Genomic DNA, 11,109 nt, shown 5'->3' with positions numbered 1-11,109 from the left:
AGGGAAATGTAGGGAAATAAAATAGAAAGATGCTGTTAGAAGGGAAGATCCCACTGTGATCCTCTTGGAAGAAACAGTCTGATGGCCTCAGAGTGGACTGTGATGTGATATAGACCAAGAGTCAGGAGTCTTGCTTTAGTTCCTGTTCTGATAAATTCTCTGTGAGACATCTGGAAAGTCACTTAACTCCCTTGGGGTCAGGTTCAATATCTGTAAATTATTGTGTTGAAAGACATGAACTCTATGGTTCTTTCAGCCATAGCATGATTAACAGGAACCCAAATGCCAATAACGAGCAATAGAAAGTTCAGTCCTGGTTGGAAGTAAAATTTGCTCAGAGAACTTGGGTTGCTCTGGGTGAAAATGTGGCATGATTAACAGGAACCCAAATGCCAATAACGAGCAATAGAAAGTTCAGTCCTGGTTGGAAATAAAATTTGCTCAGAGAACTTGGGTTGCTCTGGATGAAAATGTATACATGGCAAATCACCTCCCCAGAATGAGCTAAGTGCATTCTGTACAGAGTTTTGAACTCTTCTTGAATTCTTTCAATGAGGGTTTGAATGTGTGAGGATATAGGAACAGAATTTTTTGTAGTACTTGTTAAGTACAATCCAGCTGGATTTCTTCAATATAAATTAAGTGATTTTTGTCATTTTTAGGTCGGTCCCAGACAAACTGATGGACAAACTGTCAGTGAAGGTGCCTATGGTAAGCAGAATTAAGGTGTCTAATAAGCTTTCTATTCCCTTGCTGTCCACACCCTGCGCAGTTCCTGGGCCTGTGAAGACAACGGACATTAATCCTGTAATTGGATTATGTCACATAGCCCAGGGTGACTTTAAGAAATGGAGAGTACCCTGTTGGGCATTACCTAATTACATGGGCTTTTTAAGGCAGTTTTCTCCAGCTGTTGGCAGAAGAAGTCAGAGAGATTAGAAAGAGGAGAAGAATTTGATAATCATCGCTGGCTTGAAAATGAAGAGGGTTTCCCCAGAGCCTCCAGATGAGACACCTTGTTCTCAGCTGGAGGTACACCGAGCGGAGAGCCCAGATACCCTGACATGGACTTCTGACCTAACTGTGAGCTAATAATGTGTGATCTTTTAAGCTGCTGAACTCATGGCAATTTGTTTCATAGCAATAGAAAATAACGTGCTAATCTTTTAGAAAAAGGGTGAACTGCAGCCCGTACAGCCCCTTCATTCCCAGGAATCCAGGTTCCTTCTTCAATGCTAAGGAGATGAGCCACGAGTAAAAAGGTAGACTTAAGGCATCATTTAGAAGGACAGAACTGAGAAAGGATAAAAGCTAAAAGTACCACGAGCTTCTTCAGTAACTCCCTTGTATCATCCTTGAAGGAGACCTCCATGAAGACAGCAAGGGCCTCCCTCTCACAGGCCGCGTGCACGTCCAGCAGCTCCTGCAGCGTGTCTGTGTGGAGCCACATGCGCTCGGCCATCTGCTCGCTGTAGTGGCCGGCTGCCTTCTGCACGGCCACTGCGCTCTCACGCTGGGCCAGAGTTGTCACCACATTCTCTAAACAAGGTACTGATCCACTGTTGATGGCATCCACACAGGTCTCCACCAGAGTCCCTAGCCCAGAATGGCATATACTTAGAGGATAAATAGTTACCACTCATTGTTTTTATAAGCTTTAAGGGACAGCATTCTAAAAATCATAAAAGTTTTATTTATCTTGAAGTCTTTTTTTTCTTTCACCTCTTCCTCCTGCTCTTCCTCCTCCTCCTTCTCTTCCTTCTGCTCTTCCTTTTTCTCTTCCTCTATGGATTCATTTTTTTGTAATGACCTCACTGTTTTCCCTATTCATTCTTTCTTTTATGTTTCTCAAATTCATATTACAAAATTAAATTACTGATTGCTACCTATATGTTCGAGGATTTCCCAGAAAAACACTTTCCCATTAAAATAAAAGTTTATTAAATAGACAGGCAAAGTAAATTACATAATTTGTGGGTCCTAATTCCAAATGAAAATGTGGGACTCCTAGTAAAAAAAAATCATCAAGGATTTCAAGACAATGACACAGAACATTAAAACAATCATGGGGCCATCTCTGCATGGGCACAGACCTTCTGCACAGGTCACATGTCCATGAAGCCAGCCCTATACATAAGATTATATTTAAATTTGCTTTTCAAACACTAATTGAGGTTTCATGGACTCATGGCCTGCTGTTTATGTTCTGATGGCTGTAAATTCATATAATATCTTGTATATCCTTATCGAGAAACACTTATACTATATGTGCTAATATCATTACTGTATTAATTTTGTTAGATGTATTAGGCCTCAACAAACGATCATATAGGGAGACTTTAATTAAGAAACATTCATTTCTATGTGTGGCATGAATATCTGCTTTTCTATATTCCTATACAGAAGCAAGTAAAATTACTGACAAATGGCAGAACAACCACAGCTTTGTCACACAAACTGAACCACAGAGAGACATGTTTGGAACAAAAGAGACTCATGGTTTCTACTGACTTTTCATTTTCAGGTCACAAAAGTAAAAAAAATTAAATACATACCTCTATCTAACATACTCAGGGGTACCTAGAAAAGTATTTTTTTATTAAAAAAATTAAAAGGAAAATATTCTACACAGGTAGAATTCTACACTCGTATATAGAATCAAACACATGTGCTGAGATACACATTACACAATATATTCAACATGTATTAGGCTCCACAGAAATGTGAAAAGGAGACTCATGATTCCCAGTAACTATGATTCTCTCTATGAGGGTCTTGGTCCTTGCATGGGTGAAGATGTAAGAACAGAAATTCAATGCTTGCTTCTGGAATTCAGAATCCCGTTGGTTTTCTGACATATCCTCAGTATGAGCCAAGAGTTCTTTGTCAATTGTTGGCTGGTCAAAGATAAAACACTTCCATTTTGGAAAGAAATGCCTGATGTACTCCCTGGGGGACTGGATATTTGGATTTTGGATTCTGTCCTGAGAAGATAAAAAACGGAAATTACACTAGGCATATTTCTGGGGCAAGAGAGCTAACACTTTTTATGACCAGGGATATTTTTCTATCTTTGCTGTCTTCTACGATTATAAAATTCTTTTATCACAAACAATTCAATACCTCTTTGCAAATCAAAATTATACCAATGACATAACTTTGTAGAGATATTTGGGGACAAATCTTGTCCCAGATAAAAAAAAAATCCTGTGGCAGATATTCTTATACTTGTGCATAGAGTAGTCGTTTATTAGATGTTTACTGAGTGAATAGCTGAATAAGTAAAAGGTGAAGTGTAAATTTCTGGTCTACTCCATCTCATGCAGAAATTGAGTTGTGGGATGAAAAAGAAGAAGAGCCACAAGGAAGGATAATGGGGAAAAAATTAGGAAGAGGACACATGACACCCTAATCATTTAAGGAAAGCTACTTTGATGCTAAAAATAAATTTGAACGTTGTTAGCTATTTTTTAGTAAAAACTTATGAAGACTAACTTAAACAAAATCTGAAGATGTTACCACTACTCTATAAGCTCTTTGAGGTCGAGAACTATATTTGAGTTGACAATGTTGCTTGTGCTTAGCCAATTGTTCAATAAATGTTTAAAGAAAACATGGATGGAAAAAGAACTAAAGGATGAGTAATGGGAAATTGATATTTCTCTCAAGGTTTTATCAGTTACACATCTCTGTACATGTAAACATTAAAATAATTTATTATCTTAAAGTTATAATATTAATATGAATAAAATGTTGAAATGAAGAGAAAGCTATGATGTAGAAAGTAAAATTCATGTTGTAGTAGTTATAAGAAACATTGAATAGGTATAGACTCAAAAGATACCTGTTTCTTCATTTGGAACATAAAATCTGTTTTGTTTTGTTTTTTTGTAGAAAAACGTAACTATACAGGCATTAGAAAGTTGCATCTCTCTTTGAAAAGAATAAGATACAATGAGTAAATATGGATGTTTTCATTGGATAAGCTTTTCACTGAGATTTCATTTCTAACAAATATATGGCTAGTTTTCCTAAGCAAAGAAAATCAGGAACTGACATAGTGAACACAATTGCTTAGTCTTTAGAAAGTTTTAGCACCCATGGTAATCTGGTTTTAGGGTACAAATTGTGTGAAGTACAAAATAACTTTGAGTATATTTGCTCTACATTAGGTTCTACTTTTCTTAGGTGAGCTTAAATTCCAGGTCTTAAATTTTTCAGTCCATCTCTCTGTTACCATTTCCATGGACCTCAATCTAGTCTCAGATACAAATGCTATCCCAGACATGATGGGCAGTGATCAGTGGTACGCAATACAATCCTCTACCCAGACCGTGCTCTGATACCTGGAATCAGTTTCAGGGCATTCTCCACGTACTCACATTCTGTGATGCAGTGATCATTTAACTTCAGCTCCAGGATGAAATCCTCTACAGTCCAGATAAAGTCTGGAAAGAAACTGACAAACTCTGTGGCATCTTCTATGCTATCAGGTCTTGGGGAGGACTTAACCCTGATTAGCTCTGTGAGCTGTCACATAACTAGGACTTGGCTAAAGAATGACTCCTTTACCCATAATTCCCACATTTCCCTTATAAAAAATTATTGTAACACTTTCTTTTGCTCTCTGCAACATCTGCTCTACCAATGGAAACTCAGCCATACAGAAGAAAAATCTGACATAATCTTTATTACCATAAACTCCTCAATGAGACATGGTAGTTTGGTTCTGGGAGGGATACTGTAGCTCTTCAAGGCATCATTATTGTTGATGCTCATGCTGTTGTAGACAAAAGTGCTGCTCAGAAGCACGGCCAGTGCAAAGATCCACGAGTCATTCTTAGGGTCACCGTAGAAAACACATTAGAGCAATGGGGCTGGGAGTTTACTCTTTAGAGACTTATTCAGCTACTTATTCCCTCAGTCTTTCATTTTATTTCCACTAACATGATGGCTATACAAAGAAAAGGCTTTGAAAACAGACACCAATGCACATTTCAGCACTGACAATTATGCTGACATTTCTTGCAAGCTCATTTTCTCATCTATAAAAGAATGCTAATCATACTTTCCTCAAGGTGTCTTTTCATTGCACAATAAGATAAAGTAAGATAACATATGTAGAAAACCTCACACAGTATTTGGTATATAATTAGATGCTCAATATTAGGTATTAGCACTTATTCATTCCACACATATGAGGAGTCTTCAAAAAGTTCATAGAAATATTTGCATTATCTTTTATTTAACTTGAAGTGTTTGTTGTTCATGGGCTATATAAAACACAGTATGCTTGCAATAACTGAGGACTCAAATTATATTCAATTAAATTCAAAAAGTGCTTAGAGGCATCTATTCAATGTTTCATATGTTTCTTTTTACTCTCAAGATGAATATTTTAAAATGATGACAAACATGTAAAGTGAATTCAACAAATTTGTCACTATCTGTAAAGAGCTTGCATTTTAATAATGGGTGTAAGCAGTGCAACCTATAGCCATGCATTAAATTAAAAATAAGCCTGTCAAGGAAAAATATAAGCTATCAAAGTAGGAGAAAGAGTGTATGATGTGAAGAATTCCTGATAGCCTTGAGCTGGATGTTAAAGAATTGGTACAATGTGGACTTGAAGGACTGATGGTATCATGTAAGTAGAAAGACCAGCAGAAGCACAATCAGAGATGTTATACTTCAGGAGTCCTTTGCAATAAGCATAGAGTTATTTTGTTTGCTGGAGCAGAGGTTAGAAGGCTGGATATTGGGCTCTGGTGGCAAATGATAGTTTTACAGGCCAGGCTAATTTGTATGCATAAATTATAGCATAATCCAGAAAGTATTTCTTCTATAAAACATGTGAAAATTTAACACTGAGTCATTGAGTAAATGCAAAACTGGAATCTATTCTTAGGCAACTACGTATGGGAATATGGTGGAGAAAATACTTTATCTTACTCTAATTTTTAAAAAGAAACCAATTAGGATATTAATTGGTGGAACCTGTGATAAACAATTAACTCCTTAAATCCTGAGAGTGTAATTTTGTTTGATATATGGTTTTAAAAGGAATATCTAACTCATTTTTTTAGACAGAAATAAACTAGAAAAATGTTGGGGTTCAAAGCCTGAGAAGCTGCTGTACCGTACATACTTTTAGAAATGTACATAGTATTTCCATATAAGTCTCAAAGCAAGGCAAAAAAAAAAAAAAGAAACAAAATAATTTAACCTATTATTATAAAGCTAAATTATCAAAGATTCATCTTAAAATGTTTCTTGTAAGCACAAACACATGCTTTCATAGAACCAGCAAAATCAGAAGTGTTTCAAAGCCTTCCACAATGCTCTAGGGGTAGTTTATGAGTTTTCCCATAAGAAATATAATGTTAACTCTCTTAACTCCAATCCTTGAATGCACACTTAACCTGGTAGCTCAAGAGGTGGGCCAGAAGCCCTTCCTCATTCTGTTGGAAGGGGCTGATGACCCTTCTCTTTCCTGTCAAGGCACCCTATACATTCTATATGTGGTGGGAACAGTGATGTGGTGCCTGGACCCACTTCCAGAACTGAAGGATTTATTCCCCCAGCGGTTGCAAGTGGTGATGGAAGACAGTCCTCAGGTCTCAGTTCTCTTAGTGAGAAAGGTTGCTTTGTTTCCCCTCCATTTCACAGGTTTTGAGCCTAAAGAGCTCACCATAATAAATGTCCTGCATGCTAATTTCCATCCCTACGTCTGATTTCAAGGTAGCCCACCTTGTTTTAAACATCAAAACACTAACAGCACTGTAGAAAGTCTGACTGTATGCATGTGGTCTCCTCAAGGGGCTCTTTGACGGGAAAGCTTTTAATTTGCTAATATCTACAGTAATTATGTCCAGAGGCCTGGAACTCAGTTGCTCAAAATTCCTTATTAAATCAAATCAAATCATTCTCCTCAGTGCCAAGAAATTTTTACCTAATGTATTACAATGTCTGATTTTACCTAGAAGTGAGGCTCAAAAAGACAATGCTCACCTCATAATCTATAATTGGATTTCTAGATTTCAGAAAAAGATCTTATCTCTGGTGATAGTGATGATGACACACAGACTATTGGTGGTTTCCAATGGCTCATTTCTCTAAAATAATATTCTAGATAATGAATTACTCTGTGTGGCAAAGCCTGGGACAGATACTTTATGAATATTATCTTACTGATTCTGAAAAAAAAAAACCCGAAAACCAAACCTGTTAGTTAAATATTTTATCACTTCTCAGTAGATGAGAAAGGCATTATAGATATAGGCTGAATGATTTGCTAAGGATATTATAGTTAGTACATGGTAGAAGTAGGATTTGAAGAATGATCTGTCTGCCTCACGACACTTATCTGCTACAAAAACTTGCCTGTCAGAATTACCTACTTCAGATAACCATTTTTTTTATATGAAGTTTGTTGAGAGAGAAACTGCAAGGGTTCTCTGTGGCCTAATCACAAGAGTATAATACGTAGTGTGATCTAGAGGATACTGTTATTTCTGCAGTGTCATTTATAAGCCACTGAGATGTTTTCAGACTGAATAGTCTATTTACAGTGTGTATGTCTCCTAGGGAGGAACTTGAACTCACTTTATGTTTTGTGAAAGGCATATCAGTCCCTGAAATCTAGTCCTATTTAGTGCCATTGTTTGCTTATTCATTATATATTTAATGAGCCTGATGCCATGCTCAATGGTGGGGATATGAAAATGAATAATGTAAAAAATCTCAACCTGAAAATGCCTTAGAATATGTATCAGCTAGGATTTGGTTTATTTGTAAGCAGTAGAAAAGCCCCCCAAAACTGTTCTGTTGCTTAAGGATTGAAAGTTTATTTCACTCTCTCAAAAGAGTTCAAAGATAAAGAGTATTTGGATCAATTTACATCAAAGGCAATTAGACCTTTTATTTCTGCTTAGCCATTTTTTTTCATGCCACCTGATGGTCCAAAATGGGTCACTATCTCATACATTTCTGTTCAGTAGATGAATAGAGGAGAGAAGAGTCTAGATCCTCTTCCTGTATAGACATATCCTGGATGAAAAATCACGCACACATTACTTCAGCTCAGATTTCATTGGCAAGAATTATGTCTCATCGCTAGCCTATCTGCCAAGAAGGCTGAGACAATTTGTCTCCCTAGTGCCTGGGCAAAAATCAGGTGTTTTATTACATTGGGAGAAAGAGAGAATGGGTACTAGAGGGTAAATAGCAGTCTCTGCCAAAGTAACTATGAATGTCTTAAGATCTTATATTGAGTATATTGGAATAAATAGACAATGCTGTATATCATTGTTTGCAGCATAAGTATGAAAAGTGCCACAATAGATACATTTAAAAACAGGATTGTGTTGGAGTAAAAAGAAAGATGGTCAGATATAAACTGAAGGAAAAATGAAATAAGAAAAGATACTTAAAATAAAGTTTTTGAGGGATAAGCAGCACAACGTCAGTAAAGATAGTGCGAGAGGGAGTTAAAAGTGAGAAGAAACAGCATATTGAATTATTTAGAAGATTAAAATGAGAAAGAAGCATTTCGGATGACTCAAAGTTGTTTAGCTTGGGTAACCGAGTGAATATTTTCCAAAAAATAGAATATTTTCCAAAAACAGACATAGGTATATGATTTCAGGGGATAGTAACTTTTTGGAACATGTTTAATTTCTGATATACTCATAGAACTTTTGTCTGGAATTGTCCAAACTTGAATATATGTCACTCATAGTAGTGAAGCATTTATCCCACAGTTTATCTTATTCATTTGTTTTTCTTTTTTTTAATAGAGGAGAGAAGAGTCTAGATCCTCTTCCTGTATAGACATATCCTGGATGAAAAATCACACACACATTACTTCAGCTCAGATTTCATTGGTGAGAATTATGTCTCATCGCTAGCCTATCTGCCAAGAAGGCTGAGACAATTTGTCTCCCTAGTGCCTGGGCAAAAATCAGGTGTTTTATTACAGTGGGAGAAAGAGAGACTGGGTACTAGAGGGTAAATAGCAGTCTCTGCCAAAGTAACTATGAATGTCTTAAGATCTTATATTGAGTATATTGGAATAAATAGACAATACTGTATATCATTGTCTGCAGCATAAGTATGAAAAGTGCCACAATAGATACATTTAAAAACAGGATTGTGTTGGAGTAAAAAGAAAGACGGTCAGATATAAACTGAAGGAAAAATGAAATAAGAAAAGATATTTAAAATAAAGTTTTTGAGGGATAAGCAGCACAACGTCAGTAAAGATAGTGCGAGAGGGAGTTTAAAGTGAGAAGAAACAGCATATTGAGTTATTTAGAAGATTAAAATGAGAAAGAAGCATTTAGGATGACTCAAAGGTGTTTAGCTTGGGTAACCGAGTGAATATTTTCCAAAAATTAGAATATTTTCCAAAAATAGACATAGGTATATGATTTCAGGGGATAGTAACTTTTTGGAACATGTTTAATTTCTGATATACTCATAGAACTTTTGTCTGGAATTGTCCAAACTTGAATATATGTCACTCATAGTAGTGAAGCATTTATCCCACAGTTTATCTTATTCATTTGTTTTTCTTGAGGGTCAGTTATGTGGGGGCAGGAACAAGGTCCATGTTTCTCACCACCATTAACCCAATTCTTAGCATATCCCAGGTACCAAATAAATATTTGTTATCTTAAATTGACGGGTGACTCAGAAGAAAGTTCTATCTGGAAAGTTATATATGAGATACTGTAGCTTATGCACTTTCTGTCTCTGTGCCCAGTGGATTCATAATGCAATGGATAGAGAAAAGCCAGGGACTCCCAATGGAGACCCCAGACTGCTAACACTTCGGGTGTAACTACAGGTAAAATGAGATATGAGGGTGACTGCAAAAGAGTGGTCATAGGAAGTTCTAGGTGTTCCAGAAGCATGGGTCTCAGAACTCTAGGAGGAGTGTATCAAGAATGAGGATATGCCAACAGTACTAATACGTAGAGAGATTATATGAGAGGGGGCAAACATATCCCTAGGTTTGTTATTACTCATTAATTCAAGAAATATATATTGATTATCTGACTAGTACTGATACCAGTGTCTAGCAGCAAACAAAATAAGGCAAATTTCTGCCTCATGGAGCCCTATTACAATCTGAGGAGATTGGTAATAAACACATAACAAATATAATTTGTTATCAATTATATTCATTTTACTATGAATCTCCCCCACAGTGTGTGTGTGTGTATATACATATATTTGCTATATGTATATATTTGCTATTTATATAAGTGTATATATATGTGTATTAGATGATGGTAAGTGCTTTGGAGAAAAATAAGCAAGGAATGGGGCTAGGGAGCACTGGCTATTGAATTTATCTATTGGCCAGTCAGGGAAGGCCTCAGTGAGAAAGAGACAAAATAGAGTCATTCAGTGACTTTGATGAAAACAATGAATTTGTGAGACCAGGAACAAGACCTGGACTGGGAACCAGATGACAGCCGTGGTGGTGATTGCAAGAAAGGGAAATAGAGATAACGAACGTAGCTCTCTCTCAGAGTGGAACAGAACAGATCTTTATAGTGTCTGAAGAAATGTGGGTCCAGGAATGAACTTATTTAACTGGAAGGTAGAGATATTTTCTGACTGTAAGCTGACTGGGAAGAGAGCCAGTAGTGAGGTATATAAAGGTCTGCCCAGTTTTGATGGAGTCCCACATCTGGGCAAAGCTCTACTTTGAATCTCAATGAGTGGGGCATTTCATGACACCGAGAGACAGAGAAAAATACCTTTGTTTGTTGCCTTATTCCCTCTGAGACTATTGCTAATCAACATTCACCTGTTCCCAGGCTGCTTCCAGCCCTCTGCCCAAGATGGGGTTACTTTGAACCACTTTTCAGGCAGTCGTGGAGCCCAGGTGGGAGGAGCTCTACTGTTAGTATCTGCTCACAAGTCAGAGCTGAGCTCCCGGGGCACATCCACGCATCTGCTTCATTAGAGGGAGTTGTGCTCACTGCTCCTGTGTCGTTGTTGTGAGTCTGTGTAATACCCCAGCACAATCCTGTATTGTCTGCGACAGGCTAAATAGTGATACGCAAAAACAACCTTCTTACCTAACTTGAAACA

General features: G+C 37.0%; 1 pseudogene; it reads right to left on the bottom strand.

Annotated features, from left to right (window-relative positions):
* LOC103581638 overlaps nucleotides 1-4,857 on the bottom strand; it is an 8,336-nt pseudogene extending 3,479 nt beyond the window's left edge.
* Nucleotides 4,858-11,109: the final 6,252 nt, after the last annotated feature.

This window comes from Galeopterus variegatus, unplaced genomic scaffold, assembly GCF_000696425.1.
Source record: "Galeopterus variegatus unplaced genomic scaffold, G_variegatus-3.0.2 Scaffold13563, whole genome shotgun sequence".
In the NCBI taxonomy this organism is placed as follows: Eukaryota; Metazoa; Chordata; class Mammalia; order Dermoptera; family Cynocephalidae; genus Galeopterus; species Galeopterus variegatus.
The sequence above is the reverse complement of the archived record's forward strand: the minus strand, read 5'-3'. Positions and strand labels throughout refer to the sequence as shown.